This window comes from Lissotriton helveticus, chromosome 8, assembly GCF_964261635.1.
Source record: "Lissotriton helveticus chromosome 8, aLisHel1.1, whole genome shotgun sequence".
NCBI classification, from domain to species: domain Eukaryota; kingdom Metazoa; phylum Chordata; class Amphibia; order Caudata; family Salamandridae; genus Lissotriton; species Lissotriton helveticus.
In genome coordinates this window covers 27,484,799-27,512,758 of record NC_136069.1, presented here as the reverse complement: position 1 = coordinate 27,512,758, position 27,960 = coordinate 27,484,799, and the positions used below count along the sequence as shown (strand labels likewise).

Below are 27,960 nucleotides of genomic sequence, written 5' to 3'. Positions count from 1 at the left end.
GAGTTCATCTAGCAATCTATCCTCTAGCAGGCATGACTCAGGGGGTTCTGCTCCCCCTGGCAGCGCCTTCCGTATGGCATGGCATATTTGTAGAGATCCGTAGGTTTCAGTAGGTGCCAGATTGTATTAACTTTGGAGGTCAGAGAATGAAATTACCCCACCCAGTGTCCACGTATCTCTCACCATGGGCAGGCCAATTTGGTCCCACTTATCAAAGCCATGTTGTGTAGCGAGAGTGCCCAGCTGTACAGTGTCCATAAGGGAGTGGCATTTGTGATGTTGCCTCGCCACCCAAAAGCACAGAGTGTTGTGTGCTAGAAGGTAAGCGTGACAGCGGTCGGGTTAGGAAAGGATGAGCTACATGTCCCCCCATAGAGAGCTCCGAGATAGCCTCCAGGTTGCAGGACTTTCCTATTCATCCGGTAGGGCGGTTCTTTCTCAGGGAGATGGGCCCAGTGGTTAATGGTGACAAACTGCGTCGCCCAATAATATTTTTACATGTCGGGCAGAGCAATCCAGTCATCATACCAACTCCTGACGAGTGTACTTAGCAGCTATTCATGCGGGACCGCCAACCCAGAGTAATATACGGATTTTGCTTTAGATCGCCTGAAAATAGTATTTCGAGACTGAATAGGGTGTGTTCTGAAGTGCATATAGAAAACAGGGCAGTGCCATTATTTTAAATAAAGCGGCTTTCTCCAAAAGTGACAGATGCAATGTTCTACAATGACTGACTTTGGGCCAGCAGGCAAGCAGTGGCTCCAGGTTGTGAGTTTGGAAAGTGCCTGGGTCCCTGGTAATATATACCCTCAAGTAGTGAAACACGTTTGCAACAATATGAGCCTCACAATCATCGGGTAAGCATGGCTATGAGGGAGATAAATCAGGGACTTACTCCAGTTAATGGTATAACCGGATACCGGCGGAACAGTGCAAATATGTGCATTATTCTGTCAAGAGTAAATGTCGGGTCTGCGATATATAGTGAAATGTCATCAACGTAGAGGGAGATCCTATACTCCCGTTCTGTAGTCCATCTCAGCCCTTTAACAAGAGGGTCGGACTTTATCCATATGGCTAGTGGCTCCAACACCAGGGCAAAGAGCAAGGATGAGAGTGGACATCCCCGTTTCGTGCCTCGTGTGAGTTGAAACATCAAGGACGTGCCTTCATGGACCTGGACCTGAGCCATATGTTCAGTATAAAGGATTGTCACCCATGACACGAAGTGAGGACCAAATCCCAGTCCAGTCAGTACCTCAAAAAGGAAAGGCCAAGAGGCCATATCAAAAACCATTTGTGCATCAAGCGAAAGCACTAGGCCATCCTCCTGGATCATAGCTGTGCGACCCAGGATGCCGTGCAGGTGTAGTAAGTTAAGTGATCTGTTTCTCCGTCGTATGAAGCCGGATTGATTCGGATGAACCAGTGTCTGAATTTCCTGTACCAGTCAAGAAGTCAATAAGTTTGCTAAAATCTTGACCTCTACGTTTAACAATAAAAATCGGTTGGCAAGAGCCACAATTGTCTGGCGACTTGCCCTCCTTAGTTATGACCACTATACCAGCCAACCTCTGGTCTCTTGGCAAAATGCCGGCCTCATGGCTTTCTATGTACATGAGGAGAGGTGGGAGCAACTTTCGAAGCTATGAGCTTGTAGAGATCAATAGGCAGACCGTTGGGGTCCACTTCTTTACCAGGGTCAAGTCACTGTGCGTTTACTCCTCCTCAAGCAGTGCCTTATCTGACTGCGAAAGGGTTGGTGGTGGGATATCCAGCAGTAGTTTGCAGGAGTCTTCAGTCATAGCAGTAAAAGTCAGGGAGTACAGGCAATTATGGTAGGCAACAAAGGAGTTGGCTATTCCTTGCCTATTTCTAATTCAATCTCCCCCTTCACCCTGTATTTCAAGCACCCACCGGTTCACCTCGTCCCTGTCATCAAGCCAGGCCATGAGCTTCCCTACTCTGTCACCTACCTCGTAGAGATGATATTGTGTTGTGCGATGGTTGGCTTTAGCGGCTTCCATTGCGATGCTTCAATAATAGTCTCTTTGTTTACAGTATGGTGTAAGTCTCCCCGAGTAGTGTCAAGGACTCGGGACCCCAGCTTCTGGATCTCCCGTTCAAGTCTTTCTAGACAGAACCTTTTTTCCTTTTTGTGTTTTGCGATTAATGATTGGCTGTATGACTGTTTTGCATCCCTCCCATACAGTCAGCGATGAAGTCAGTGAGCCCTTATTTTCGACAAAGTAGTTCACAGTGGTTTCATCTGAGGCCCGCACGAATGCGGGGTACTTTGAGAACCAAGGACTTAGTACAATTTTTTGGCCATCACTGCGGGCAAGCAGGCCATAGACCACCCAAACCGGAGACTGATCAGCGATGTCTCTCTAGAGTGAGGGAGCTGATGGGAAAAGGTGAGTATGTAGTCGATGCGTGAAAGACTGCCATGAGCTTCCAAGTGGAATGTGTACAGTTCTGATGTGGGGTTGTATGAACACCATGTATCAATAAGGCTGGGTGCGGCCATAAAACTTGGCGATGGGGAGACCAAAGTTGATGAGAGAGCCAGCGGTCATTGCTGTCGCACAAAGCAGTGTTGAACTCACCGCCCAGCAGGAAATCACCCTCTGGGAACTGTAGGAAGAGTGTGTTTTGTTCAGAGAAAGACACATCATGAAGTATTGGGGGTATATATATTGAAACAATATGGAGTGTTTTTCCCTCCCGATGCCCTGAAAGGGCCACCTTTCTCCCATGTACGTCTCGCCAAGTGTTACGTATTATAAAGGTCAATGACTTTCACAGTAGGATACCAACCCCTCTGGAGCCCGTGGTATAACCAGTGTGCGCCACCATTTTGTATTCACATTTGTTTAAGGAACGATAAGTGTTTCCCTGTAGATGTGTCTCATGAAGGAGGACTAAGTCAGATTAATGTCTCTTGAGGAATTGTGATACTACTCGCAGTTTAATCATCTCCTAACCCATTAGCATTCCATGAGTGGATAACCTTTTTTTTCCCTTTTACTAAAGGGCCTTATTCTTGCGATAAAGGTGGGGACAAGGAGACAAGATTGCAAAGGAAAAAGAAACGAAGCAGGAGCAAGGATAAAATAGACTGGAGAAATAAAGGGAAAGTAATACAAGTGTGCATAAAAGTAGAAGAAAAGCTGGAAAACACCATTGGGAAGAACAGCGAAACATAGGAAGTGGAGAGAAATAGACTTTCTGAGGGTTTTTTGGGGATAAGATAACACTTACTTTTTTGTTTAATCCGAGGGGACTGGAGGTGGAGTGCACAGCTAATCTCTGGAGGGAGTCGGAAGGACTGAAGCCTAAGGAACACAGAAGAAACAATTTGGTGAGATGTCTAAAGACTTGTTTAAAGACTAGCCACAAATCAAGGAATTCGATAATATTGAATCATCTTCTTCATCCAATTTAGTGGACAAGATACGTCCTGACCTTTCAAACCTAGGAAGAAGATACAGTGGAAGGGACCTTTCATATTGGCAGCGACCTATTACCTCGAATAAAATTCCCTTGAAAGACTAGGTGCTTTTATTCTTTCCTGGCAACATTCATGCTTAATGAGAGTCACATTATCGGTCTTGAAAACGATGGTCTAATTGAAACTTCCATCGAAATGAGTTGACGCCTCATTACATAATTTGTGTAGTGGCTGTAACTACAGATTCCATCAAGGCACACAGTATTGGGTCCAACTTTTATTGTTTCCAACACGGATGTGTGTCTTCTAATGACATATTGTACTGTCTTGTGCGTGTACTCTCTAGGATAGGTTGTATTGTTAGTGTACTGTATTATCTCTCTTATTTATATTCATTTAATGAACTGTCTATAGATGTTGTTAGTGTTGCCACAGCTAGTATTCAAAATAACGTGTGCGATTTTATCTATGTATTGCAAAGCGCTTTTTAAGCTCATTTATTTGTTTTTATGAATTATCCACTTTGCATTTTCTCTGTATTTTTTTTAAACTATAATAATAAATAGACTTATTTTCTATTTCTTGTGTTTTGACCTTGGGTATACTATAGGTTTCCCCTTGTGTGTATGGTGAGTGACGAGTAATATAAGACTGTGTGTTTTCAAGTGACATGGATTTCTAGAATTAACCCAAATGAAGCTTTTCTTTGAAATGGTTAAAGGTACTGCCAGTCAAATTGTCCAGCGGGTCTGTAGGTATGCAGGGACTGGGAAACATACCTTAAGAAAAAATCAATTAAAGAGACGTTTGGAATGATTCAAAGAAACAGTTGAGATGGGGAGCGACAGTGGCCTCATGGCTAGCTTGTGAACCAGGTTTGAGTTGTGGTGCCAGTGTACATACTGCGATTTGGGACAAATCACTTAATCTTCCAATACCTACAAAAAATTAATGTATAGTTGTGTAAAGCGCTCCGATACCTTCGGTTCGAGTTCACTCTTTATAAAAGTTGCAACAAAAGTCAGGGGACCGAACAAAGGTATCTGGCCTCCCAGTTCATTTATTGTGCTGTGTGGGGGCACGGCAATGGGAAGGAGGGGGAATAAGTAAACACAGACAACAGGAGGGAGCAGACAACAGATCCAGTTACAAAAGAAGCATTCAATAAAGTGGCTCAACAAAAATAAAAAAGTACCTGGCAAAAGTGCGAGCAGTGCAAGGACACACGTACTTGGGCCGTGCTCTAGGGGAGGGTCACATCCAAGAAGAGGGAGGTGGCCACCACAGAGCCGGCCAGCAGGAAACAAGCGATTGAGAGTGGCTAAGAAGACATCCAATGGTAAGTAATGGGCAGCCTCCTAGCCCACTAAAAGTAAACAACATGTCTTGAAGAGACAGCGCATGTGCGGTCTCGCCGAGACCTAATAAAAAGCACCTGTGGTCAACATTGCCATACATGGTAATAATTTAAGCCAAATTCAATTCCAGATAATAGAGTCAGAAGGAAAACCATATCCTACAGAAGACATTGAAACACTACTATCAGCCAATATAAAAATAATGTTGGCCAAACACCACTCAGCTAAATAAGAGTGATAAATGAGATGTGTTTTTTTAATGCTAGAGTACAAGGTTGATGTTTCTTGATAAAATGTAACCAATTGGTCATGATTGGTTCCAGGCCCCAGATTAATGAACTTGATTTTTCTTGGGAATAAGCACTAAATAGGATAACCAAGCAGTTGAGATGGTTTGCGTTGTGAAAAACTATATGATAATGGTGGTATTTATTGTTCCTATATAGCCAATTGATTGTGAATTGTGCTGGTCTCCCTATTTAGGAACCTAGTTTCTCTCGAGAATAAGCAGTGCTAAAATGAGGGGGGGTCCATCCGGCAGCTAGTAATTAAATCAGATCATGGATCCGCCTGGCCCCAGTGGAACATTCCAAAAACAGTCCATCTTTGCTCTTGTTCAGGAAAGAAGATTGGTTCGTGTTTTGAAAAACTATATGATAATATTTATTGTTACTATATAGCCAATTGTTTGTGAATTGTGCTGGGCTCCATATATAGGAACCTAGATTCTCTCAAGAATAAGCAGTGCTAGCATCAAGGGGGATCCATCCGGCAGCTATTATTGAATCAGACCGGGGATTTGTCTGGCCCCAGTGAAACAAGCTGAATTTGTCCTGTTGTAATTTGTCAACACAGGGACACTAGTAGCAGCACTCCCACAATCTCTGCTTTCTATTTGGAGGCAATGAGCAGGCAGCAAGGGGGCTTTCTTATTTTGGATTCCAGCTGGGCCAAAACAAAGGCTGAATGTAAACGGACAGTAGTCCTCCTCTTGTTTGAGTATAATCCTGGCTGAGAGCTATCTTGAGCCTAATATCTAGACACCAATGCAACAAGGAGAAACAAAGACGGACAGTTTATCACTTCAGAATTACTTAAGCACTTGACTTTGTTCAATCCCTGTATATATGAGATGTGCTTGCACTGTAAGAATGCCGGATGTATTGGTCTGTATAAAAAGCAATTGAAATAGGATTTACTCTTTTTTTTAATTGTCTTTTATAGCGCTACTTATCCCAATGTAGCGTGTCAAATCAATTTAATCACACGCACAGACTATCATAGACAATAAATCATGCAAGGGTATAACTCAATGTCCAGGATGTTACATAAGACATTGAGGGTTCCAATTTGTAGGAGTTACACATCGTCTTTACAGGTAGGGAATATATGTTAACAGTGCATGGCCGGGAGAAACACAAAGTCAGGATTTAAAAAGTAACAGTGCTTGTGGTTGTCTGTCCTAATAAGACTTTATTTCTACCCAAATAAACATCTTGTTACCAACCACATAACAACAACAGATTGAGAAGAAGAAAAAACATTAAAGTACTAAACCCCTGCCTTGCAGTCTGCATGCAGTTCCTTGATGCCGGTTTATAGTTCACTGTTCTATAATAGAAGGATTGCAATTTATGATGTGCAAGTAATAAAAGGCTTTCTGTGTCAGAAGCAGTAACCCACAACTTTATACATAACATAACAAGCATTGGCGAAGCTAATAGTTCTCACCTATGCAAGAGCTTTCAGCTTTGCCAATAAATGTAAGCCATGTTGTAAACCTTGTTGGCTGCTCCTCAGCATGGCTAAAAATTTGCAGGGTAAACGAGAGTGGAGTGTCGTAAAGTAGAGTGGTGTGGAGTACAGTGGAGTGTAATGGAGTGGAGTAGAGAGTTGTGGAGTGGTGTAGAGAAGAGTTGAGTAGCGTGGAGTGTCAAGAAAAGGCGTAAAGTGGAGAGGCATATAGTGTTTTGGAGGGAAGAGAGTGTCGTAGAGTAGAAAGGCGTAGAGTGATGTGTAGTGGTATAAAGTGTTGTGGAGTGGTGTAGAACAGAGTGGAGTGGTGTAGAGGGTGTTGTGTAGAGTACAGTGTTGTAGAATTGAGTGGCATAGAGCAGAGTAGATTGTCGTAGAGTGGAGTGGCATAAAGGGGAGTAGTAGAGTAAAATAGTAGAGTGGAGTAGAGTGTCTTAAGAGTGGAGTGATAGAGTGGTGTGGAGTGGTATAGAGTAGTGTGTTGTAGAATAGAGTGGAATGGAGTAGAGTGGAATGGAGTAGAGAGAGTTGGGTAGAGCATCGTAGAGTGGTGTTGAAGAATAGCATAGAGTGGAGTGGAGTGTCAGAGTGGAGTACACTGTCAGAGTGGAGTAGAGTTTAATGGATTCGAGCATCAAAATGGAGTGTTGTAGAGTGGAGCAGAGTGGCCTAGAGTGAAGTGGAGTAAAGTACAGTGTAGATTGGCATAGAGTGCTGTGGCGTAGAGCCCATTGGTTTTGAGTAAAGCGGTGTAGAGTGCTTTGGCATTGATAGAGTGCTACAGAGTAGAGTGGTGTAGCATGGCACAGCATAGCATGCAGTGGCGTATAGTAGAATGTTTCCGAGTAGAGCGAAGATGTGTAGAGTGGAGTGGCATAGAGTGCACTGATGCAGTGCAGTGGTGCAGAGTAGAGTGGAGTGGTCTAGACTGGAGTGGTGTAGAGCGCAGTGGTGCACAGTAAAGTAGAGTGCATTAGCATAGAGTAGATTGGTGTAGAGTGAAGTGGTGCACAGTAGACTACAGTGGCATAGAGTGCAGTGGCATAGAGTGGTGGAGAGTTCAGTGGTGGAGAGCACAGGGTTACAGAGTAGAGTGGGAAATATTACAGTGGCGAACAGTAGAATAGAGTGGCAGAGTTCAGTGATGTAGAGTGCAGTGGCCTACAGTGTATTGGTTTTGAGTGAAGTGGTGTAGGGTGCATTGGCATAGAGTGCAGTGGTGTAGAGTGAAATACAGTGGTGTAGCGCACAGTGGCATAGAGTTGATAGTTTCAGAGTAGAGTGTCATAGAGTGCCGTGGCATGGAGTAGAGTGCCGTAGAGTGCAGTGGTTTAAAGTAGATTAGAGTGACCAAGTGGCTTGGTGTACAGTGCAGCAATGCAGAGTAGAGTGGCAAAAAATGTAGCGGCGTACAGTGCATTGGCGTAGAGTGCAGTAGAGGTACAGAGTGCAGTAGAGTGACAGAGTGCAGTGGTGCTGAGTAGAGTGGTGTGAAGTTCAGTGGCGAAGAGTGCAGTGTTGCGGAGTAGAGTGGCACGGAACAATGCAGAGTGGAGTAGGGTTGAGTACAGTGGAGATGAGTGGAGTGATATGCAGTAGACTGGCATAGAGTGTAGTGGCATGGAGTAGCGTGTGGTAGAGTGCTGTAGAATAGAGTGCCGTGGCATGGATGCAGTGGCACAGAGTAGAGTTGAATAGAATTCCGCGTCAGAGCTTAATTCTGCAGAATAGACTGTCGTAGAATGCAGTGGTGTATAGTAGATTGGAGTAGAGTGCATTGACGTAGAGTAGTGTGATGTCGAGAGCAGTGGCATAGAGTACAGTGATGCAGAGTAGAACAGAGTGGCGTAGAGTGCAGAGTAGATTGACTGAGCGCAGTGGTGTAGAGAGCATTGGTTTTCAGTAAAGTGGTGTAAAGTGCATTGGCATAGAGTGCAGTGGCCTAGGATAAAGTAGCAAAGAGAATAGTAGAGTGGCACAGAGTGGAGTGGTGCAGCGTAGAGTGCATTGGTATAGAGTACAGAGGTGTGGCAGTGAGTAGATTATTTTCAGAGTAGAGTGGAATGGTGCCCGGTAGAGTGGAGTCGTGCAGGGTAGAGTGCAGTGGCATAGAGTGCAGTGGTGCAAAGTAGAGTGTGGTAGAGTGCATTGGCGTAGATTGATGTAGAGTAGCAAGGCGTAGAGTGAAGGGACGTAGAGTGCAGTGACAGTGTGGAGTGGAATGATGTGGCCTAATGTGGAGTGCTGCAGAGTAGAGTGGAATGGGATAGAGGGGAGAATGCATGATGTGGTAGCGCACTCATATTACAAACAACACATCTTCAATTGCCATTACATTTGCACAGACACGCAGTTTTACTGATAAAAGTACAAAGAGCATAAACAATGTCATCATCTCAAGTATTGATGGTATTGAAATATTTGTTTCCCCGCACTTCAGCATTACCAGAATTACCCCTTGTAGCCAGCATGATTGTCACCGAACAATCCACTCACTTTGAAAACAGAGAAAGAAAAGTAAACACCAAGCGTCCTGGAAGACAAAGCCTGACATTTGACCTTTGCCACTGAATGCACAGCAAATGCGATAGAACAAGATTTAAATGCATGTTTACAGAAAAAGAGCACTGGGCAGGATACTGTAAATAAGGGTTGGGCAACGGAAAGAACAAACAAATAAAGATAGCAAATAGAAAGCAAGAAAATGTGAGTTACAAAGCAAATGGTAAGCAAGGGGCGGAATGCATCCCTAGGAAAGATTTCTGAATGTTCCCACGTTGGCAAACCAGACAGCTGTGCTGTGCTGTCTGGTGGGCTTTGACCTAAAAATCTGTGCTTTACAGGAGACATATTAACCCCCAAGGCTACATTAGAAGCCAAAGCTGCGAAAAACACACAGATCTCTCCAGCAAGTGCATTAATGGCCAGAGTTATCATATCCTTTCCTAAGACTCATATAGCACCATTACGATGTCCGTAAATGCTGCGACACAACAGAGTCAAAGTGGGCAGTTACTTTGATAAAAAACAAATGTTTCTCATTGCCCGAGTGACATGATGCCCAATTGTAACCAACACCCATTAAGACTAAATTTCATCAGCACCATGGGGTTACTCCTGCAGCACCTCTCTAGTGGAAATCAAGGTCTGAAAAAAAGCAAGCCCCTAGGGGAGACTCCCACAGATGTGCAGTGGCCGTCCTAGTATTGTTTGCCTGTCATATCATGCTCGGGGGTACAGTGAGGCAGCAGGCACTTGAGAGTAAGAATTGATGGGGGGGGAATTACAGATCTGAAAATGAGAAGGGCAGATCCCAACACCCTAAAGCAGAAGCTACAACAGTATTTTTGTCCATGTTGGTGAGCACCCATGCTGCAGATGATGAAAGGTTGTACCCTCCCCAAGAATAGCATCCTTTCTTGACTGGGCACCTCCTATGCTCACCTCCAACAGAGACCAAGCCAAAACCTGTAGGGATCCACTTGCAGGTATAGCACATCTGTTCTCATACTTTGCCCTTACACTCTTGCTCAGTTAAATACTTTCTCTGACATAGACAAGTCAGTCTCTGCCATCCAGGCACAATACCAAAACAGTTATAACATAGGCAGTAGGTCATTCACACACGTTGTACCCATCCACACACTGGAATCCAAGGCGTTAGTGTTCTGTGACAAAACACTCTCCATCCATAATTGCCTTTTCATCCATGTCACCAGGCCTGCCAAGTGTCACGCATTAGGCGTGACACTAACGCATTGTAGTTCGGTGGTCCGCATCCCCGCACTAAAATTAAACGTCACGCATTTGCGGCGCCTCCTTGCCACCACTGTCGGTGCAGAGGAAAAGACAAGCGGGCCGAAATCGCGCCAAGGCCAAACACTTAGTGAGTCGTGACGCATGAGGAAGCAGCGCAAATGGACCGTGTGCTGCTCTGACAGTAGATTGTGTCATTGGTGTCAAGAGTGCACAGGATCGGCACTAACCTGGTGGCTCATTGCTGCGCTGGCTGCACAATGAGCATTCATTTTTAGCCAAGCTGCTGCGGGCCGTCCGGCACGGCATTCACGTGACGTGGTGGGGTCACGTGAATGCAAACAGTGTATCCATTACTCACGCAGAGTACGAGGCAGGGCGAGCGGCAGTTAAATTGCTTTAGTTTGCTGCTACCCACCAGGCGTCGCCGCAATAATTATATTGGCGCCTCGTCGATCATGGGCACTGGAGTTTTTTTACGACGTTGAAATGGGACGCACAGTCATGGCAGAGGCAGGATCAGTCAGTGATCATTACAATAGAATCTGACTGCCTTGGTGCGTGCTACAGAACTCGTCGAGGCCGCGCTGACACAGGTGCGTGAATTTAAAGTATTGCTGGGAATGTTTCTTTGGAGTCAGCCTGATTTTGTAACTCTCAGCTGGTGCCCGTTAATGTTGGTTAAATGACAACAGCTGAGCTGGTCGCCCGGTCAGACTCAGTCATGCGTGGAATCATTGATTGGATTCCTGCAAGGCGCCTCACACCACGGAGCTGTGCATTTAAGTACGCAGTGTGCGCACTCCATCGCTGGTATGTCAAATAGGCGGAAAAAATAATAATATTTGTTTTCGTTTTGTGCCTGGCGGTTCAGCCGAGCCCTGCCTCTGTTTGCTCTAACCTCCATGGCTGTAACACGTAGTTTTGCAGCCGGCGCGAAAATATAACTAATACAGGACCTGGCAGTGGCTGTTATATATTTAATTTAGAACGTCACTCACTGCAGCCTGACTGAGACCCTGTTGCAGCTCCACTCGCACAGGCTGCACTGAGCAGTGCTGCTTAGTTCGGAGCATGAGCCAGATCTCATTGATCATTACATCTTATTTACTATTGTTTCATGTAAATTGAACTATACATACGAGTCAGTCCCATCCGTTTTGTTTTTTTAATTGTGGCCAGGTGACGTTCAACTTCAAGTCAACAGTACGTTATATTTAATTACAGCGTTCCTGCTCTACCAGAGCCTGCAGCCCACTGCTCTCAGGACGCTGCCCCAGACCTCTACTCAGTTGACACAATGAGTGCAGTCCATACATTATTATTATTTATTAACATTAAAGGACAAAACTATTATTACTGCCTGACTAACCCTGTAGCACACTGACTAAATAAATTAATTACAATTAGCACCTGAGATCCTTACTAGTGCCTCTATGCCTGCTTGGCCATGTCTTACATGTGACAGACCTGGAGAGACTATTTGTCAATTGTTCGTGACTTTTCATTTTTGGTGGTTTACAGCATTTTCAAGATCTTCTGAGAGTTTTTCGTTGCTCAGGTTTCAGGTTTTAAAGTCTTTATTTCGATTCATAAAAAATCATAAAAGACAGACATTAACAAACATTGCTTGATTAAAAATACATAACTTTAAGTTCATAAAACTAGTATTAAATAACAAAAAAGACAAACCTGAGAAGAAAATTACTTAAATTAAGCTCATAAATAAAGAAAACGGAAAAGTTTACAGTTAGATTCCAAACAATTTTCGATAGCATGAGCAGGAATGAACAGCCTGTTTTGGTAGAGCTCGGTACATCATGGAGGAGCATTTGCATGGTCAGTACAGTAATTGTGCTATGGTTTCGACCTTAATGTCCAAGCCCATCCCAGGTATTTAGCCAGGCACACTGAAATGAACTCAGAGGTGTTAGTTGTTAATACACGAATAGCATCTTCGGATTTTCTTATGGGCATGCGCTGGAACAGTGGCTTTAACCATTTGGCTCTAGGTACTAGATATCTAGGGCAAGCAAACAAGAAGTGTCCTATTGTTTCCTTGTGGCCAGGGCACCATCTACAATAGTCCATAGTACTCGTTTTCCAACCTTTAGTGAATACATTCACCGGCAATGCACCCACCCGAAACTGATGGTAGAGTTTCCTGTCCAGTGTTTTGGAGATTGAATCCCAATAAAGTTCACGGGACAAGTCCAACTTAAATGACAGGAACCTACCCGTGAGATTGGTGGAGCTTGAGGCATTGACTCTAGCCTGGCGAATCGTGGCCCAGTACAGTTCCTTGAAAGCTAATTTAGATGGAAAAGTGCTGGTGGAGGGGGATATCCAGAGTTGCTCTAGCCCCATATCCATCATGATAGATTTTACCATTTTAAACCATTTAATTTCGTTGCTCACATGGGTGTAATTTCTGATATTTATGTATTTACCTGGTCTCCATTGCTTGATTTTGCTCACGAGAAAGTGTCACTCATATTTGTTGAAATGTCACTCATAATTACACAGAAATTATGAAAGTGTCACACATAGCAATCTGAAACCTTGGCAGCTATGTGTCACTCCCACAGAACAGGGTGCTATACTCTTTGAAAATGTGCTTTTGCACCTGGTCAGGGCTATCAAGCGCTATATATGTGAAAACAGAACCTCACCCTGGATAGATAGTCGAGGTGGGAGGGGAGAGGATGCACAGGAGAGGTGGTAAGGGGAGAGGTGAAGGGTCCTCAGCCGGGGGGGGGCGGGGTGGGCATGGCTTGAAGGGGGGGGGTGAAGGGTCCGCTGCTCGGGGGGGGGCATGGCTTGAAGGGGGGAGAAGGGTCCTCAGCCCGGGGGGGGGGGCTTGAAGGGGGGGTGCAGAGTTCAGGTTGTCCTCAGCGGGCGGGGGGGGGTCTGTAGACTCTACCTGCTCAGACCCCTGCTCAGAGCCCTCTCCACCTCAGCCTGGGACGGTGAAGATGACAATCCGAGGCCGGTGGTGACGTCCGGGGTCAGAGGGTGAAGGTCACCACACAGACCGAGGATCCTTCCACCCCTACAGCTGCTGGAGCCGAGGAAGAGGCCGGAAGTGATGGCATTCACTGCTGGTGCTGTCTCTGCCCTTGACGACCGGAAGAGGAAGCCACCTGACTTCCGGACGGAGAGTAACTGAAAGAGACAACGGACTCGGCAGCAGCTCAGACGAGAGGAGGAGGAGGGGAGAGGATAACACCCCCAACACTCGAAAATGTGACATAATTTATTCGACTTGGTCTGGATATAATATGCAAAAACACATAGGCTGAACGAAAAGAGTAAACTTTCTTCATTTTTTTAAATATTTAGGTATTTGATTTTAAGGAGCAATATTAGGATTGCAATATGTCAGACATCTGTAGGACATGGACAGCTCAGCTAATATCAATAATGCATACAGTATGACATGGCACGTTAAGCGTCCCCCTCAGCCCAGTAGCATGTAAATGACCATGCAACAGATGGGGCTCTGTAGTGCACTTCTTTATTCTACAGAGTGCCACTAATGCACGCACTGTGTCATAAACTAAAATTAACCACAGCAGACACACCCAATTGGCTGTCATTTCCTACCGGGTCCTTTAGGAATCAAACCTACAGCACATACCCTCAAGACACTACATCTCCCATTTGTTAAATAAATAAAACGATTACATATATACATTATATTTCCTCAATGACTCATTGAGGGGCTTGAACCAGCCTGCCAGATCTAGTCATTTCATATCAATGAGACAGAGGAGAGGTGCCTGCATCGGGTACAGGTGATGCAGAGCAGGTATATTAGTGGGGCTCTGTGGACTCTCACTTCTAATATCTGGAGCCAACGAACATCGAGGCAGGCACTTGAAGTGTGACTAGACATGCGTGATAGACTTTCCAAGACATTGAGCAGTCACTATATGTCCTTTGCTCATTACTACCGCAAGGGATCAGCATCAAATGGAGCATCAGTCTTGGGTTTCTGTTTTTGTTTGACCAGGACTCGGTCTCCTTCTTTGAAAACCATTTCCAGAGCATATTCGCACTTATCAGCATAGGTCCTCATCCTGAACTTGTGCAAGGAATACGTGGCACGGACCTCGTCAGCATCAGTCGACCTATGATTGGTCCATTGCTGCAATTTCGTGCCCGTGGCTCTACCAAACATCAAGGTGGCAGGGCTTTCACCTGTGTAGGTGTGAATCTTTAAGCACGAAGGAATGAGCACAAAGCTAATCTGAAGTCCCTACCATCTAGCGCTGCTCGCTGAACTACTCTCATTAGGGTGCCCATGAATTGTTCAGCAACTCCATTTGCCTGTGGCCAGAGAGATGTACGTTCCTGATCTTTAACACTCATGTTCGTGAGAAAGTCTTTAAACTCGACTAATGAAAGGTGGACCATTGTCAGACTTCCGAAGGGAAGGTACACCCCATGTTGCAAAACTGTCATTTAATGTCCCAATGACTTTCTCATGTGTGTTGGAGGACAGATCTTCCACAAGGGGAAATCATGAGTACTCATCAATGATTTCCAGGAGATGATGTGTATTGTTGAGAGGTCCAAAGAAATCATTGGCGAGCCTCTCCCACACTAGCTTCGGAGGGTCAGACATGGTTAGTGGGTGTTGTGTTGTTTTGGGAGGTAAAACGTTACACAAATGAGAAGCCTCAAATTCTCTCTTTGGCGAACTGTGCCCTCACCTTTTTGGTCCTTGGTCCTTGCTGCCTATTTGCGTGTCCCTGCTGGGAGGAACCAACGTAGCGCCTCGCCGGACCCGCTCCGCGGGTCCCGCAGCGCTGTGTGTTCGTGAAGCTGCTGGCTCCAGGTTAAAGCTTGAGAGTAGTGCGGGGCAGGTGATTGTGTCGGCGGGGCTGCGAGCACAAGACAGGGACTCCAGCGTCCAGGAGTCCCTGTGCGCCCAACCAGCTACACCTGGGCTGCTCTCCCCGCTGGCCACGCCCACCCGCCTATTATCCAATGAGATTGCTGCACTTGTTGTTTTAAGGAGACTAGTCCCACCGCTTCGCGGGAACGAGCGGGAGCGCGCCCGGGAGAAGCCCGGGAGAAGCCTGGGACAAGTGCGGGGCCGTCTGTGGCCATCAGGGGCCGAGGGAGGCCTGGCCGGGCCACCCCACTAACATCGATCTCAATAGAATACCAATACCTCTAGCGTCCTGCTGTGCCACACTAGTGCCTACCAGGAAGTGGTGAAACAGGGCTGATAACCTTAAGGAATGTCGGAAAGCAGCACCGCCTTGAGGACCCCACCGGGCGATGCCGGGCAGTTAGTTGTTGGTCCCTTGGATAAATTCTTCAATCGCCCTCTCCAGTTGATTGACAAAGAAATATCGCTTGCTGAGAGGCGTGCAGAGCGGAGACTATCTATCGAACTACTAAAAAATCCTGTGGACAAACGCCCTGCACAAATTTTTCCTGCATTAGTTACACCTCTGTCATCATTAAATCTACCCACTGTACCCCTTTTAGCTCAGGATGTAATTACTAATAAGGAGATCCAGGGTACAGCGGGCGATTTGCTTCCTCCTTGTATGAGCTATACAGAGTCTAAGACCGGTACAGCTGAAGCTTGTGCTCCACTGACCCAACCAAAACCAGGTCTTAAAAGAAAAGGTAATACTCTATCCAGGAAATGTCTTCCACCTAAGCCACCTCACAAACTTAGAAAAGTCAATAAAAGTATGTATGCTAGTAAGGCAGCTCCCGAAGTAAACCGTGGGAGGGAAGCCACGCAAGAGGGGGCTGTTATATTACAGGATAGCTCAGATCTTAGCTCTACCATTCCTACAGACACAGGGACGGCAACGGCAGATAAACAGCCATCCCTGAGCAGTTTGCTCCCTGACTTAGAACGGTTGTTACGGTCTATATTGCTCCCATTAGAGGAACGCGTTAAGAAACTCTCTGACCGCTTGGACCATTTTGAGCAGGCAACATTAGACAATTTCTTTTCCACCAAGGCACTGATAAAAGTTCAGGCCAGGTTGGATGGAAGTAGTAATTGCCAGAACACTACTCAAGCTCCTCCACAAGCTATGGGACATAGGCAACAATCCAATTCTCCACTACCTGTAAAGATTGACAGTGCGGCAGCGAAGAGACCCCTGAAGCCCCCTAATTCAGCACCATTGGGCCCTGTTTCAAATCCTCCTATTACTGTAGTACCTGCTCAGATTGCGGCGCAACAACCGCCTCCTAGCATAAAAACTTTGGCTACTGCAGTGGCAGGAGGTGTTGAGGGCATTAGAAGGGATACTGTTATATCATCTGCCCTACCTACTGGTAATCAACCTTTAGTGAGTAAATCTATACCCCGCCCTGTCTCTACTGTCCCCAGACCGCCCGTACCACCCCCGACAAAGCCACCTTACAAGAAACCCCCCATGAACCTCACCCCAGACTCCTTCCCCTTTGTAGCAGTCCTAATAAATGTTCCTCCTCTTCCACCGGGTCAGAGAGAAACCTTCCAGATGCTTAAAAACAAGGCTATGCACTGGCTAAGGGTGAACCGGCCTCTACCTGGGGAAGTTGATGGTCTTATATTGGGAGTGAGACGAATAGATTGGATAGGTTCTACTGCTAAAAGTCTGGGTGGGGACTGTATTGTGGTCAATTTCCAAGATCCTAGGGTGGTAGGATGGCTAACAAGACAGGGCTGGTGCACAGGCAAGGGAGGAATTGGTATTGTCGACCTCACTTTCTTTTACCCACGTCCCACTAGTGTTTCGACCTGCTTGCTTAACGAGCAAAATGGCCCATTAAGTTGTCTGTGGCCAGGGATTGTTACACCAGCTCCACCCACTCAGTACTATAATTGCACTACTGTTCCGTGCACCAACGCTTTGGGTGGTTGGCAAGATTTAGGGAGGGGATGGTGACAATCCCTTGAACACCAGGAAACTTGTAGGGTGGATGAAACATCTAATTCAAGAAATTCCAATTCTGTACTGGAATTTTACCAATTGCTTACTTTGGGGGAGCACGTGGCTCCAAGTGTTACATGGGAAGCAGGGGTGGTGATGGCTCAAACTGAACCTACAATTGCCTGTCCTCCCATGGGAGACACAGACTTGGTGGATATTGCCGAGCCCGGTAGCATTCCGGCTGTGACGGACCCATTTGTTAGGGTTCTCAGTTGGAATGTGGCTGGTCTGGACAGGAAATTGGCCCTGCCTGACTGGAACGCTCTGGTGGAGGATTACTCCATATGTTTGTTCCAGGAAACCTGGTGTAGGGAGCCCCCTCACAAGGCGGGTTATTCATCCCATCATATACCGGCAGTACAACCAGAGAGTGGTAGGGGTCGTCCCTCGGGAGGCCTCCTGGTTTGGGTAGCCACTGCACTTAACTGTAGGGTGGAGGAGCATGATACCCAGTGTACGGACCTCCTTAATATCATATTGAAAAATCCAAAGGGTCAGGTTATCCTAAATATTTTTAATATTTACGCCCGAGGTATGAAGGGGGGTAGAGAATCCCCGACCATAGCCCGCCTGGAGGCCCTGCTTCGATCCTCTCCACACAAGCATCGCACTTTGGTCGCGGGCGATTTCAACTGCACCTTCGAGCCTCTAGGCCCTGAAGTTCTTCAGGATCAAGAGGTTGACGACAATAGATGGGGTATACCCTCCCTAGAGCTTAGCCCAATTAAAAAATGGACGGAAGTGGTGCTCCAGGTTAATTCGATCACAATCGAGTTTGACCTGAGGGCCCTTAATGGTAGGTCTAGTTCTGACAAAAAGGGAGCCCACACATATAACAGGCCCGGGCATACGTCTAGAATTTATTATTTCCTCCTTGACATCCACTTATGGAGCATGGTTAAGGATATGGTTATCATACCCTCTGTTGAGAGTGATCACAACCTTCTCTCGCTTACCCTGACCCATAGGTGCCTAGACGGTATAGGTAGCAGAACCTCTTGTTCTCCTGTCCCGGACATGTCGATAGTTTCAAATTGCGGTCGACGGTTAAAGTGGGCTAAGCTGTCGCTCTCAGCGGAGAAAACATCCTCTATATCGCAGCTTTTAGTTGCAGCACTAGAAAACCTTGACCCTTTGGGCGGAGGGTTGGTGGATGTGTCTGCCAGATTTTGTAACTTAACTCTGGCTCTTAGCGATCTTTTTATTGTATCAGGTAGCAGTAATGGGAAGAAAACAGGTCCCCGGGCAGGACAAGGCTGGTTTAACCGCAAGTGCAGAGAGGCGAAGGCCTTGCTTGTTGATGCCGTTAAATCTAAATCCCAAATTAGGATTAGGGAGGCCCGTAGGTTATACTCACACTGCCAGAAAATAGCTAAGGAAGAGTGGGAGGACAACTTTTGGCAGGATCTCTTGACTGCCAGTCGAGGGAGAGATACCAAAAGGTTTTGGGACTTGGTGGGTAGTAGGAATCGCCCCGACGATACCTTGAGGACTTGTTCTATCACTGCCAAGGCGTGGTTCGATCACTTTTTTGCTCTCTACTGTGCTATTGAAGGCACACTCAATGATCATTTTATTCTTCCTCCCTACTCTCTGGACAGAGATACGGATTTTTTTTCTGCACGTGAGGTTACGAACTTGATTAAAACTCTTACTCCACTAAAAGCAGCTGGCCCGGATGGGTTACAAGGGGACCTTCTTCGTGCTTATCCAGGTTTATGGGGAGCGTTAGTCTCTGCTCTTTTAAATGCCATCATTGAGGGAGGATCTGTACCAGAGTCCTGGAAAGGGGCACAGGTAGTCCCAATTTTTAAAAAGGGTAGTCGGGATTTACCAGGAAATTACAGGCCAATAAGCCTTATAGATTCGACCCAGAAGGTGGCGGGAAAAGCAATTCTAGGGAGGATTCTTTCATGGGTGGATGACAACCACATTTTGTCCGAGATGCAGGCTGGGTTCCGCTCAGGTTCAGGAACAATTGAACAAGTCTTTAGACTCCTGTTAATATATTGGAAGGTGGTGGTGCTGGGCAAAGGCAGTCTTTATCTGGCCTTTATAGACCTGAAGACTGCCTTTGACCTAGTTCCTAGGGAGGAACTCTGGAGGGTGTTGTATGGTCTTGGGATGCCCCCTTACATCTTGAACCTCCTCATGAAATTGCATAATGCCAACTATGCCCAGGTTAGATGGGGTTTGAATGGGGAGAAGACCGATAAGATCCGGGTTGATAGGGGTGTCCGGCAGGGCTGTGTTCTAGCTCCCACCCTATTCTCGCTCTATGTGAATGGGGTGGTAGAGCATCTGCTTGAAGAACCTGCAGACGCCCCCACATTGGGTGGCGTTAAGATCCCAACCCTGTTGTTTGCCGACGACACCCTTCTCATCTCGAAAACTCCCCAAGGCCTCCAGAAGCTCCTGAACCGGTTTCAGGATTTTTGTGTAACCAGAGGACTTGTCATAAATGTGGACAAAACTAAATATCTAGTCATGCACCCTCCCAGGAAACTTGGCAGCCCCCCCATCCTGAATTCTATCCCCCTTGAAAAAGTTTCAGAATTCGATTACCTGGGAATACGTTTGAGTGATGGTATGAACTGGATTCCCCACATCAATAAAATGACCCTGGGTCATAAAAGAGTGGGGGGAGCCTTGTTAAAGGAGTATAACACTTCATCTAAACACTGTGTAGCTCCGATAATCGATATATACAAGGCTAGAGCAGTATCTGCATCACTCTATGGAGCAAAGTTATGGGGTCTGGGCAACATGGAGTCTCTGTCTAAGGCTGAGAACAAATTTATCAAGGACCTACTGGCAATCCCGATGAGCACCCCGACAGTCCCGGTGCTTATGGACGCGGGCTGTAAACCAATCAAGGACTTGGCCCGCCTCCGGCCTCTCTTATTGTGGGCCCGCCTGTGGAGGGTTCCGGAACTAAAATCCTATGCAGACGGGCTGGTAGAGGTAATGCATTCGGATGGCTGGCAGAAGATTAAATGGCTAAGGGACATTAAACACCTGCTTGGGGACCTGGGATTGGGTTCATGTTGGTCCACTCACTCAGCTCCGCCGAAGGAGGCTCTGAAAAAAATATATTGGGAATGGGTTTCCTCAAAGCTCATCAGCAACCAGCATCACTGTAATTCCACCGCAGCTTACTTGAGAATAAAAGATGTTGTTGCCTTCGAACCCTTTTTGGACATTATTACCATCCCAATGGACCGGGCCCTATATATTAAATTTAGACTAGGGACCTTACCCCTAGCTGATCTCCTCTCCAGATGGAACTTGAACAAGCTGGTATCACGCAATTGTGCCCTGTGTACTGACAGACCCGAAACCGTGGCACACTTCCTCCTTGAATGTCCGGACTATGTGCGCCCCAGATCCTATTGGCTCAAACCACTTTGTAAAGCGTTGGGTACCCGTCAGCATTCAGTGGCTTTACGTATTTTACTGACTGATACAGCTCCTCCCATTGTTTGCGCTGTTTCCAAATTTTTAAAATGGGCCTGGTTGATTCGCTTAAAAAGACTGTCTATATCGATTTAATGCCTTTTTAAACCTATTTATCATGTTTCATATGTCACTTTTATTGATGTTTTATATGTACAGTCTATGTTTTATGATGTGCTGTTTTATATATTTTTGTGTAATGCTTTTATGATATAAGCATATCGAAATAAAGCTATCAACCAACCAACCAAATTCTCTCTCAACTCTTTCATCCAGGCGAGAAAACCACACTAAGTCTCAGAGAGCTCTCTTCGTGATGACAATGAATGAGAAGTATTTATAAAGCGCTCAGCTACTCAGAAAGAGTGTCCCGGCGCTAGAGAACCTCAACACTAGCCTGCTGCTGTCCTTAAAGGGTGGGGCAGACCTAAGATAAATGACGGAAGAGCCAGATTTTAAGCATCTTCCTAAAGGTAAGTAAATCCGTCAACTGTCTGAGTGTCACTGGCAGGAGATTCCAGGCGCGTGCAACCTGCACTTGAAAAGAGCGACATCCTGTATGAGTGCAGCATATCTTGGGGACAGCAGCCAGATGAAGTGAAGATGACCTCAATGTTCTGCGGGGGCGTAGTGTATGACTCTCCTTCTGAGGTAATGTGCTCCAGTGCCCTGCAGTGCTTTAAAGGCCAGGACCAAGGCCTTAAGGCAAATTCTTTTCCTCACAGGTAACTAGTGCAAGGCTTTCAGGTGAGGACAATGCCCAGTGACCCTTATGGATGAGTTCAATGACTTGTCACAGATTCTCAGGAATGACAACTATCTTCCCTCGCAAGATAATGCCTTCTTGAGTAACAGAAAGCTCTTCTCTCACATTTTTGAACTTTCAATATTCAAAGTCATATGTAATAGGTCAACTTATATAGGACTACAGGAGTGTTGTGTAATGTTTTTGAGGACAAGCATATCTCTATCTTTGTTTGTAGCTGCAAGGATGTCTTCCACAGATAAGCGGAAGACGTACTTGACTTGACTATGAAGTTAACATAGGCCTCAGCTGCATTCAAGGTTGTACTTTGACACAGTAATGGCGCTCGTGAAATTAGCGAGATTTTGATCTTTCCCTGGCCTATGCACAATAGTGTAATCATACTCAAGCAGTCGCAACCCCCACCTATTTATGTGAGGGGGCCTCTTGGCTTTTGGATTTCCAAAAATGGCGAGCAACACCTTATGTTCAGTGACAAGGGTGAAATGTTTTTCGTATAAAAACAGATAAAAGTGTTCACAACCCCACACTACCACAAGGCTTTCTTTCTCAGGTTGGGAACAAGCACGTTTGATCTGCGACCGACTCCTGCTTGCATAAGCCACAATTCCGTTTTGTTAAGTCTCTCAGGGGGGCACTGAATGTGGCAAAGTCACATATGTACCTGGAACAGTAACTGGCGCTGCAAGGAAATATCGCAACATTGTCACATTCTGTGGGGGATTAGTGGGCAATAAATCTTGTACTGTAGCCGGACTGGTGTCATTCCCCTTTCAGAGAAAATATGTCAAAAGACTTTTAGCAACTCACAATAGTCTGCGTTCAAAGTGAGACCTGCATCAGCAAGTAAACGGCATACTTGTGTAAGAGCTTTGTCATGTTCCTTTGTAGCGTCACCCAAACACCAGTATATCATCACTGTAATTGATAGCATGTGTGACAGGCTGTATTATGTGGCGCATGACATCCTGAAAAAGTTCTGCAGCTGAAGACATCCCCAAAAGTTAGCCTCTTGTATTTGAGCAAATCAACATGTTTCAAAAAGGTAGTAATGTACCTGCAATTTTCCTCTAGTTCCCATTGAGGATACCCCTTGTTCAGATCAAGGCATGAAAAGACTTTGAAGCCATTCAGCTGTGTAAGTATGTCTGCGATGTGTGGACCTGGATGACTTTCTCTCTCAATTAGCTTGTTAGTTTGGCGCATGTCGACACAGATGCGCATGGCACCCCGCTGTCTTTTTTGGGCACTACCACTATGGGTGGAATCAATGGCGTCGGACTAGTAGAGCGCTCAATGATATCATGCTTCAACAGCGTTTCCAGTTCTTTCTCCACAGCTTCCTGCAGATGAAAAGCAATCCAACGATTTAGTTGAGGAGCGGGACAAATGTCCTAATTAATCGGAGGTTTGTAATGGTCTTAAGCTTTCCTGGTCCATGAAACAATGACAGGAATCTACTTTTTCTGCATATGCATTATGTTACAGGTGATGGAGTTCAGTCCCATATCAGCAACAGTGCTGAAACACACACTTGACCTAAGTACCTTAAAGAACATGAATCAGCGCTTGTACTTTCGTTTTCTTGTGTGCAGTTTTGCTAAAAACAATCTTTGAAATTTCAATGGCAAAGAGGCAGCCCATGTGTATACTTTTGTCTTTGAAGGCAATAGACGGGGCACCAAAGAGTGGTGCCTAACCTGGAGCATTATTATTTAGCGTCCCAGTTGTAGTGGGCGGCTCATTGGATGGAGGGACTAAACCTCCCGGATACAGCAGAAGATGGTCCTCACTGTATCTTGGACTCCCTCCTCCATCTGTTTCATCCCTGCCCTGGGCCATTCCGACCACGCCCTATGTTACTACAAGTGGCCTATCGTTGCCACTGCTTATTCCTAACTAAACATATTACACCTTATGCCCCACAACTCCATTGTTAGGTATGCTTAGAGGTAACAGGAAGAAACTGTTGGCTGAGCTTTCAGCATGGCATGCGGCAAGCCTTCATACACTAGAGGACTTGTACCACGATGGGCACTTTGTTAGTCACGCCTCTTGCATCGGTACACTGCAACGCCATTGGGGGGACATTATACAATAACCACAAACTCACGTCACACTTCAATATCGCGATGTCAAAGGAAAAGGGTCACATCTCACTGGGGGGTTTGCAGATGCACTCCGACTGCAAGCTGCCACGACATTGATCTCACTGCGACGTTACTCAGAGTTGGATGTGGCTCGCCCACGCACAACTAAAGAATGGAACATGATTCTGGCAAGTCCCACACACGTCCACTGTAATGCTAGGTTTCGGCTGATAAAATAACATGTATTTGTAAAGCGCACATTCACCCATAGGTATCATGACGCTGAATAACAGATGTTTATTGTTGCCCAACTCAATGATACTCATTTTATCGACCTGAGATGGGTGAAAAACTGAGTGGACCTGCCAGGATTTGAACCTGTGACCATGAGGTCGAACACAGGCTCCTGCAGTGGACTCATTAGGCCACTGAGCCACAAGACTCGGCTCTACATTATACACAGAGCATATCTCAGAGCATTTGATGCTGATCGATTATGTTTAGTTTCAACTTGCATCAATTAATGCTGAGGTTTGACCTAGTGGGCATAGCTAGAGGGTTTCTGAAACTTTCTGTCATCCTTGCAGCTTGTTGATTGGCACGTTCTTCTGTTCAAATATATATATATATAAAAATGAAATAAAATGTATATTTTTATATCAAAACAGAAAGTGCATTGAGTGAATATGTCTATGGCTTGTTAAGCAACCCTGTTTAGAAAAAGGCCTGTGATGTTGTGTTAAATTAAGAGTTTTTGTATTTAGCAGACCTCTTTACCCAAAATAATTTTACCCTACAGCTAGCAAGACTTATTGTTTCCAAGTAGGGGCCCCCTTCTAAATATACGTTCTTCTGTTGTCGCAGCCGTAAGCACCCTCTCCAGATTGAGGAGCCTATTTACAACAAGTGACTGAGTGCGGCGTTAGCCTTCCTGGCTTAACGCTACACTCCACCACTTCAGAAACGCAGGGCTGCACCATATTTACAACAATATGGTGCAGCCCTGTGTTTCCCTATGCAGTGGTACTAAATCTAGCAGCCTAGCGCCAACACGGGCACCCTTGCACCATAGTGCAAGGGTGTCTGAGTTGAGAGGAATATTTTTTATGTGCATGAAGGTATTCCTTCCTGCACATAAACATTCTATCCCTTCCTGCACATAAACAATCTTCAAAAGCCATTTTGGAACTTCTATATGTACTGTTTAATGCAGCACACATAGAAGTTGCAAAATGTCTTGTAAATATGCCAGTGTGTCTCTCTCAGCATACACAGTCTAAATGAATCGGAAATGCAACCATAAGCACAAACACAAACGCCATGTGTTCACTTAAATCGTCGTGGATCCTACTTTCCACTTTAAACACAGTGGTCTGTTACCGGGGCTGAAATCGAGGTCAGATGACTCGTTCTTCATTCTCGCAGGTAAATACAATGGTGTTCGCTCTGCCTGGAAGCCTTTGCTTTTGGCGCGCTTTTTCACCTGCCTGTCGCAGCTTCAGCGCTTCACTGTACCCAGTTGTCGCTGCTTTAGCGTTTCTCTGTACCTGGTTGTTGCTGCCTTGGCGTTGCCATTATGTATTTTTACAGCCTCACCAGCAGGTTATTGGCCGAATGTCACTGAGCTTTTCTGTAGAGCCTTCGCCGAAAGCCCTGCACTGGCTTGAGTGGCGCTTTCATCCCACATACGCCAACTGTGGATTGTCACCTCAAGTGAGGCACACGTGGCATACATGAGCAGTTTGCTGGACCTCGGCAAACCCTCAGGGAGAACACTCTCTGGTTTTCGAGTTGCGTATCCCCAGGCTCGTCACTAGTTCTGGCATCCTCCTCAACTCGGTAGCAAAGAAATGACCACACCACACTCAAAGCTCTGTAGGGCACTTTTTTATTCTTCAGAGTGCAACCGTTGACTGCACCCACTGCATTATAAACTTTATTAACCACACCCAGAAACACCCAAACGACTATGTAATTTCCTACAGGGTCCTTCAGGAATCAGAAGGGTCTTACTATACAGACTGAAAAGACACAACAGCATGCCTATATCTATGTGATATAAGTGATTCACTCATTTAAGCAGTATTCAAGAAGAAATTCAAAATATACCATACTTTGTGTGTAAGTCATTACTTCAGCAATCATTGTAACTATGGCCCCAAGGTCCAGGCAGTGCATACAGACACATGCACAGGGACATCACAGGCCCTGCCATGTACTATGCATCAGGGGTCAAAATAACAAATGTTAGTGCTGGTGTCCGCAACACTGCACTAAAATGCATTAGTCATATACTATAGCTTCTGGACCCTCTATGAAGCACTCATAAGTCTGCATAAAAAAACTGTTTCCATCTAATATATATATGATAGGGTCTTTTTGATTTCTCACCAATAGGGCCATAACACTCAATCCTTGGTACCTTAAGATACAGAATTTTAGGGAGGGCCTGTTAAAGGCCAAGGAACGCTACTGTGTAGAAAATGAGGCCTCAGTAGACTCTGGCTTACAAAGCTATATACACGAGAGAAGTATTCTCCCTAAGTGTGGGCCACAAAAGAGATAAGAAGGCTGTCATTGAAATGCTCGAAGTGAGAGATCCTGGACCTTGAGGCCAAACTGGTAGACGATGAGGCTGGAGAGACCAAGCACACATTGGGCCTCAAGCAACAAGAATATAGAGATTTAGCATCGGAGTCGGCCAAGGCCAGGCATCGAGCGACGCAACATCATATTTATGAAGAGGGGGACAAAGCAGAGAATTTGATTGCATGGCTTGACAGACATGAAAAGGCAAACTGGAGGGTATCAGATATTCGTTCAGAAGATGGGGAACACTTGAGAGACTCACAAGATATAGATGACGCCTTTGCTGCCTACTACTCCGGTCTCTATTCCCCCACAGGTACGGCCACTGCTGAAGACTCCTGCAAACAGTTAGCGGATGTATGACATTACAACGCATGCTTTTACATTGCATGCTTTTACAAAACTGTTTTTACAACGCATACCATTACAACGCATAGTGCTTTTAGGCGCTGGATAGTGAATTGTTTAATTTACTATTCCAACTCCAGTCCCCGTGGATAGTAGGGAAGGTGTTGGATAGTACATTAAACACATTCCCTATCCTAGAGCGCCCCCCAGCGCAATTCGTTGTAATGGTTTGCGTTGTAAAAGTTGCATCGTAAAGGCACTGCGTGGTAAAAGTTGCGTTGTAAAGGATGTTTCCCACAGTTAGCTGACATGCAGCTCCCAACCCTCTGGGGATGTGATCTGTCTTCGAGAAATGGGATCTCATAGGTCTCTCCAAAGTGGGGGACCTTTGGGCCTTGGGTGGGGTGATCCCTTTCTCTGATCTGCACAGAGACTGTGAGCTGGCACCCTCGGAGACGTTCCGGTACCTCCAGATACACCGTGCTCTCCAAACAGTGATTTCTTGAGGGGCTGATCGCCCTGAATCGTCACCCCTGAGGATAGATTACTTGATGACCACATGACCCATAAAGCAATAACCCTTATATACAGGAAGTTAATTAAAAACTCACCGTACACACTACTTTGCCTGTGCGACCTCTGGGATTATGACTTGGGAGGCCTCACAGATGAAGACTGGCCAGAGACCTTGGCAAACCCCAGAGAGGTGGCCATCAGGGCAGGGTCCCGGCTGGTACATCTTAAAATACTCTGTAGATCTTAGCTCTCTTGCAACACGATGGTAAAAAAGGGCAGAGTGATTGATCCTGGCGGTTGAAGGCAGTGTTGCCAGGAAGGGTCGTTCTTCCATATAATTTGGGATTGTCCACAGATACAGGTCCACTGGGTGTCAGTGGTAGCGTGCATCAATGGCGTATGTAACAGTGACATGCAGGTCTTCTCCAAATGGAGCCTTCTCAATGTGTGGTACGCAAATTACCTTAATTGTATGGAGCAGACCTGGATGACTCTAGGCATGGCAATTGCCAAACGCAACATAGCACGCCTGTGGAGAGGGGGGGGGCAAACGACTGCACCAATTCTAAAGGACTGGAGAAGGGACATAGATGTTGCATGGAATCCGAGAAAGTGGTGAAGAAAAGCCAGGGCCTGACCTCTAAAATGGGAGAGGGTATGGGGCAAGTGGAATGTCTACAGAGATAGTCCGTGTGCCTCCGTCATTGCAGTTGTGAACACAGTCACCATTCCCTGATGCGTCACCCCTGGTGTACAGTGAGTGGAGGGAGGACTGGGGAGTGGGACCATCAACGGCAGGAATACTCTTAGTTTTTTCTTTATCTGTACTACTGACGACTTGTGGTGTACTACTTATAATACTGCTTGCTGCAAGCTCAATAAAAAGATGTTCCCAAAAAAATATAGGGCC

General features: G+C 45.9%; 2 protein-coding genes across 3 annotated transcripts in view; both read right to left on the bottom strand.

Moving 5' to 3' along the window:
* The window catches only part of LOC144772264 (uncharacterized), a 1,157,681-nt gene extending 1,144,362 nt beyond the window's left edge, over positions 1-13,319 (bottom strand). The window contains exon 1 of one of the 2 annotated variants that reach the window (XM_078656489.1): positions 13,250-13,319. The gene's annotated coding sequence lies outside the window, so the exon portion shown is untranslated. The remainder of the gene's footprint in view (positions 1-13,249) is intronic. The other variant, XM_078656491.1, reaches the window with a different exon arrangement.
* Positions 1-27,960, bottom strand: part of LOC144773600 (uncharacterized) — a 160,207-nt gene that overhangs the window by 16,684 nt on the left and 115,563 nt on the right. The window lies entirely within an intron of this gene.